This window comes from Nanorana parkeri, unplaced genomic scaffold (assembly GCF_000935625.1).
Source record: "Nanorana parkeri isolate BGI_ZX_2015 unplaced genomic scaffold, ASM93562v1 scaffold22, whole genome shotgun sequence".
NCBI lineage: Eukaryota > Metazoa > Chordata > Amphibia > Anura > Dicroglossidae > Nanorana > Nanorana parkeri.
Window position 1 is genome coordinate 3,145,063 of NW_017306290.1, and position 7,244 is coordinate 3,152,306.

The following is a 7,244-nucleotide window of genomic DNA, read 5'->3' on the forward strand; positions in this document are numbered from 1 at the left end:
TATATAAATCTACAATTATTCCAGCTCATCAACTATTCAACAAACTAAAAAGTCAAAATCACAATTTCAGTCTAAATAGCATTCACACAACATCCCAAGGGTTATATGAAGGGAAAATGGAATGAAAGAAGACCATGTAAAAGTCCATGTGGAGCGTACTGCTTGTCTGGTCCTTCACGAGCTTCCTCCAATATTTGCTTCCAGGTCTGACAAATGCTGCTTTAAAAGCTTTGACATCACTGGCTATTTAAAAGTATAGCAAGAAGCACGCCCTGTTGTTGGCATATATCTCCTATCAAATGAAAGGCAGTTGTTCATCAACAGGTTGGTGCCTTGCATTCCAGGTGCTTTTATTTTGACAAAAAGTCACACAGGGGTAGAGATAATGACTCTGGATTTGACGTAGCCACAGTAAATTGGGTTATCTGTTGTCTCAAAAAGATAAAAAAAATGGTGGTGATCACATCAACTGTATTAATGATTAACAGGTTGAAACAATCCTGTCAGATTGTGTGAGCCGAAGGGATGTTTGTTTATTATGTGTTTCCATATCTAGAGCTGCATGACTGAGTCAAATATGTGGTCTTTACATCTTTGAGACAGGAAAAAAAAACAAAGGAAACTATGAAAAAGATTTGTATAGAAAACATTTAAAAAGATGAGTTTATCAATCTGTATCATAATATGATGATAACAATAAACACATTTGCTAAAATGATCAAAGCTATTTAATTTATGTAGATGTATAAATAATATATAATGAGGACTAATAAAATACTATGTAATATAATACGCGTATATAGGTATATGCAGATTAATCCGTGGAAGTAATTATAGTGGCCCACTTATAAAAATGGTAATTTCACCAATTTGTTTCTCTGAAATTTCAATTTGTAGCTATTTTTCTCCACTTTTTTCTCTTTTAGCTAATATTGTGAATTTTGTGAATTGCAGTTTTACAATTTCTCTGTGTTTATAAAGCAGTGAAAATGTTAACTCTCAAGATGAAATTAGCTATTTTTTCTACTATAAACTGGCACACATATTAAATGATAACAGCTAATAGGACAACATATGAGGTTATTTGTTTTGTCAAGTTTTCCCTGAATGTTTCAATAAATGGAAATTACAGCTGCAGATTTCATAGATTTTCTCTGGATTTCTTTCCAATTATTTAACTATTTCAGCGTAACAGATATATAAATCAGTACAAAACCACTGCCAAAAAGAATGAAAATCCTGTTAATATTAAAAGCTGTGCATAGAATATTTTTTTCCATAAACGGATCCCTTTTAAGTTATCTAAATTATACAGGCACAAAATGGGAAGGGGTATAAAATAAACATTTACTGAGATACATACTTTGTGCTGCATTGCTAAAAGAGAAACTGTTAGATCTTATTTAACATTTGCTTTCAGATGTTACAGGACAGGTTTACTTTAAAGTGACATTAAATTTAGGAGGTAAAGGAGAACTATGGGGCAACCTTTTTTGCCCATAGTTGTCCTCCGGGTCACGGGAGGACATATACTCCACCACTCAGTATATAGTGGGCAATTGCCCGCTATATGCTGAGAGCGCTGCAGCCGGGACCGATCCCGACATAGCTATAAAATGTAACTTATTAGTGTATCACTCAGCTGTAGATCAGTGCCAGCACAAATCATCTCTGAATTTGTGCTGGCACTGTCGTATTTCTTCTGGAGGGTGACTTCTTTTGTTGCCCAGGGTCCCTGTGTTGTTATAACATAGCCACCACTTCGTGATGAACTACAATCTCAGGTTTAGTGTACCGATACTGGTACTTCCGCTGTCATAGAGCCAGCTTCCCGGGCAATCAGGAAGCCGGGGCAGCGGGTAATGACATCCCGCCTGCTTCCTGATTGCCTGGGAAGCTGGCTCCATGTTGTTTGGCCGGCTCGATTGTGATTGGCCGGGAAACCAGCTTCCCAGCCAATCAGCATTGAGGCGGCTTCCTGGCCAATCAGTAAGCCGGCTTTCTGATTGGTCAAGGAAGATGGCTCGATGTTGATTGGCTTCCCACCCATTAAGGAAGCCGGGAGGTGGGTCATTACTCGCAGCCTGGCTTCCTGTTTGCCTGGGAAGCTGGCTCCATGTTCCCCCATGGGGAAGTTCCGGTGTCAGGGAAGGTATCTGAGTATCTGGGCGAGTATGAGTACTCGCCCAAATACTCGGTATCGGCACTGATACTGATACTAGTATCGGTATCGGTGCATCCCTACTAATTACTTTACTAATCACTTTATAACACACACAGAGACCATGGGGAACAAAAGTAGCCTCCCTCCAGAAGTAAGGGTAGTGTCAGCACCAATTCAGAGATGATTTGAGGATCTACAGCTGAGTGATACACAAATAAGATACATTTTTGTTAATGGTTAAGCTACTTGAATGCATTTTTAAGATTTAACTTAAGAGTGTCACTTTAAGTCTATGAGATGTTACAGCACAGGCACAAACAGTGCCATGCTGGATTTTGCTGGCTGGGAGGTAAACAATGCATCAGAAGTTAGTAAGCATATGGGTGAGGGCAGGGCCGGACTGGGACAAAAAATAGGCCCGGGCATTTTAGATGGAGCAGCCCAATCATGTGACCATGAAGCCCCACCCTAATTCAGGGGTGGGGCCAAACATGGAGGTGCACTCGAGGGGCGGGGCCAAACACTGAAGCACAATCGAGGGTCAGGGCCAGTTGCTGGTAAGTACAGGAGGGATACAGTTGACTCGATGGACGCAAGGATTAGTAACGCGCTGGACTCAGGCCTTGTTCACACCGAAAGATTGTGCGTTACAAAGTGGTAGCTGCTGGAACGCACCGCGATCACTGAGAAACTTCCCCCCGCGTTTTGGGGCAGGAGGGGGCGTGGTGGTGCATTGAATTCAACTTTGCCAGCGTTCCGTTCCACTGCAAACACAAAAAATAGAGCAAGCCCTATTTTTTGCATTTGCAGTGGAACGGAATGCTGGCAAAGCAGGCCATTGAATTCAATGCACCACCCCCCCTGGGAAGTTTCTCAGCGATCGCGGTGCGTTCCAGCAGCTACCACTCTGGAACACACACGCTGTCGGTGTGAACAAGGCCTTAGGGATTAGTGACGCGCTGGATGCAGGGATTAGTAACGCACTGGACTCAGGGATTAGTGACGAGCTGGCTGGACTCTGGGATTAGTGACGCACTGGATGCAGGGATTAGTGATGCGCTGGCTGGACTCAGGGATCAGTAACGCGCTGGCTGGACTCGGGGATCAGGGACACGCTGGCTGGACTCAGGGATCAGGAACGCGCTGGCTGGACTCAGGGATCAGTGACGCGCTGGCTGGACTCAGGGATCAGTGACGCGCTGGCTGGACTCAGGGATCAGAGACGCGCTGGCCGGACTCAGGGTTCAGTGACGCGCTGGCTGGACTCAGGGATTAGTGACGTTCTGGACTCAGGGATTAGTGACACACCGCCCCTGAGACTCCACAGAGCGCACCTGGGGCCCAGCCTCCTCTGCAGCCGGTCTGATGATGCTGGGGCCCAGCCACCTCCACCTCTTCCCCGGCGCCCCTTGTACGGCCGATACGCACGTAAGGGGCCCAGCTCACCTTCTCCTCCTGGACTCCGTTCTGTGTCTGTGTGTCTTTAACAGGACACACGCCGGTCCGCACAGTTCTCCCAGCTTGCTCGTCTGTCAGCTTGGGATGGGGCTGATCTCTGCTGTTCAGCCTGGCCGAGTGGCCACTCTGTGCTCCTGATAAACGGAGCACAAAGCCGGCCATCGGGCATAGCGGACCGGCCACTACACAATCAGGTTGATTGTGTTCAGCCCGGCCTGGCCCACCGGGCAAGTGCCCGGTTTGCCCTATGGCCAGTCTGGCCCTGGGTGAGGGGTTTCAGCACTAAATAGTTTAGGGGGGTGGGGGGTAAAATATTACATAAATGTGCATTTGTCCTTTAACTAATGTTATGCTGGAGTTTACCTTTGAGTCAAATAGAAAAAAGTAGAGATACCTATAGTGGCTAATCAGTCATGATCCGGAATTTTGGTTGGTTTTTATGAGCAAGAAATCACTTTCACGTTCAGTTAAAAATATCTTTTTTTTTGTATGATTGTACTGATAAATATACATCTCAACCAAACAAATATGTCTATGCTTACAATTTTTGTTTCACATTAGATTTTTCAAGCAAACCAATCCTGCTAATCCTGCCATTAACATCTCAACAATAATCAGAAGCAATGCTCAACCATTCCTAAACTTCTAAAAAGATATGGGGAAGAGCAAGAGATCAGAAACACTGACAGATATTTCCCCACCTGTCCTTCTCAGCGGAATACTTGGTCATCTTCGGTCAGCTGTATTCCTTTATGACTTCAGGTGGCCATGTTTAAGGACTACACATATAGTTTACATTGTATGGCTCTAGCTTAAAGAGGAACTTTACCCATATCTTTAAAATAACAACAAACACACCTTTAGAAATGTTTGGTAATGGCAATCTACAAACAGATACTTCTAATTAACTGCAGGCTTTGTATTCTTTGCATACCTTATATCTCTTTTCTTTCCCAGTCTTCTGACAGTGGCCATGTAAACTAAGGGCATTTTACTAGCTCTCCCTTTACTTCCTGGAACTCTGGCACATGTGACTAGGACATGTGACCATGCACATCATCTCAGGGGAGGAAAATGCCTTTCCCTGAGATCTCATGAGATTACAGATGCGATTTCCCAGCAATGCTCTGCTGATGTAACCTTCTCAGGATGCAATGCTTTGACACATTACATCATTTGTGCTAGAGTTGGACCAGGAAGTAGATAAACTCTATTTGTTTGTAAATGAAAAGCAAGTTTGTTTAACTAATAGATGTAAGATGATTTTAAATCAGCATGCAGAGCTGCATGCTGATGTGAGTTTTAGTGTAGGGGTGTAAAGGTCCACGTTAAGTAAAAGCAGTAAATTCAAAGACTTAGCACAGAATAAAGAACCTGAGAATCTGTTTCATATACATTTTATTAAACAACATAATAACATTGATGTGCTAAAAGATATTTTCATATAAACAGCATAATATCATTTCCAAAAATCCAGGCAAGCAGTTACAGTAATTACTTCAACATACATTTTGCTCACTGTTTACCAAAAATGATACCATTTAATGCAATTACCACTAATAAAAAACTGTAAATTAAACACTGAAACTGAGCACCATAAATCAATAAAATATGATGAGACAGGATTTGTCCATCCAGGGACTATTCCAAGACTATTTATTTATTTTTTGCCTTTAAAAGAGAACTATGGGGTCAGTGTTTTTCCCCATAGTTCTCTTAAGGGTCACAGGAGCACATAAACTAGCAACCTCCCGTGACCCAAAGCTCAGTATATCGCGAGCTACAGCTCGCGGTATACTGAGACCGCCGCAGCCGGGACGGATCCCGACATTACTCTCGAGATCCACCCAGCTGCGTGAGTGACAGCTGGCTCTGCCTATACAAATTATTTCCTTGAGATCTCATGAGATTTTGAAGTTACAAAGGAAATTTCCCAGCAATGCACTGCTGATGTAACCTTCCCAGGATGCATCTCTTAGGCCTAGATTAAATCACTAATGCCTAAGAGGAGCAGGAAGGGGAAAAGCAGTAATTGTAAGTAAACTGAAAATATGTTTGTTTAACTATTGAATGTAAGACAGTTTTATATCATGCAGAGCTGTGTGCTGAGGTGTTTCTTAGTGAAAGGAGGTAAAGGTCTTTAATTTGATTTTAACCTCTTTTAATCCTCTGTGCAGAAGAGGAGAGAGCAGAGAGATGACCTCGTCAGTCTGTTGCTACTCCTTTACTGCCAGGTTGAGGTCAGGGTAGTAACCTAGTTGTGTTGCTTAACCTACTCCTGCTGAATTGGCCAAAATTCAAGCTGTGGGTGGCCCTGTTGGTGCCCCCTGCTTGACAAAAAATTACTTTTCTTCTACTTTTGTTGAAAGAGCCAGTCTAAAAATTCTCAGTTGAACAGTACTAGCATTCAAACAGATGCAGGCATTGTTCAGGTATGCAGCTGGCAGCAGGGATTTAGAATGGATGGGGGAATTGATGGTTTGCTCTCTTTTGTGACTGACACACATGCACTATCCCCTTCTAGGCAATAAAGGTAGGTCTGTCAACGGAAGAGGGCTGAGCTTGAGTCCCAATACAAGGGTTGTACACTCCAAGGCAACACCATTTAAAAACATCATAGATGAATGCTGTATGTACGGTAGCTTCGGCTACATACAGTATACCGCGCTGAGCCAATCACGGCGAGCGTTGTATTCTATTAATGAATACAAAGCCTGCTTGGATAGGCAGAGGTTGTGTGCATCGCTCGCCCTAATTGGCTCAGCGTTGTATACTGTATAAGACGACCCCCGATTTTCGGGGGATGTTTTTAAGTATAAAAAGTAGTCTTATACGCCAGCAAATACAGTAATTAGGAGGGAAACTATGACAAAGGCAGTTTAGGAGAAGTGTATATGCAGACACTCCTTACTTGAATCTAATACTCTCATTTATTTTGTAGCCAAACTGTATAGCCACCATTTTCTACTCAGTATTAACTGTAACACAAAACACAGAACTTGATATCAGTTGATGTAGTCAAGAGAGAGGATTACAGGTTTGTCTTGTTGTACAAGAATTGGCCCATATTTAATGTTACCGTCCTCACTTTATATTGGAGAAAGGATCTGTATATGCTAAGTGATCTTAGATTTCATAAAGGTCTGTCAACTACTATAAATACTTTAGTCCCAATGTCCTTAAATATACAGTGATTTTTTTATGCATTTTCTTTCTTACTAAAAAATAAACAAAATTTTAAAAAAGCTTTCTCTTTTGCCACTCCATAATAGCACTTCTTGCTATTATTAAATTTTTATTTTTAAAAATAAAAATAAATATATATATATATTTTTCCATTGCTCCCTATTTTTCTCACAGTGGTCATATTTACTAAGGGCAGATAACTTTACTTTATGGAACTCTGGCACATGTGACTAGGACATGTGACCATGCACATCATCTCAGGGGGATAAAAATGCTTTTCCCTGAGATCTCACAAGATTATGAAGTTTACATATGAGATTTCCCAGCAATGCTCTGCTGATGTAACCTTCCCTAGAGACATCTCTTAGGCATAGGCTACATCACTAATGCATAAGAAGACCAGGAACTGGAAAAGCAGTAATTGTAAGTAAAATAA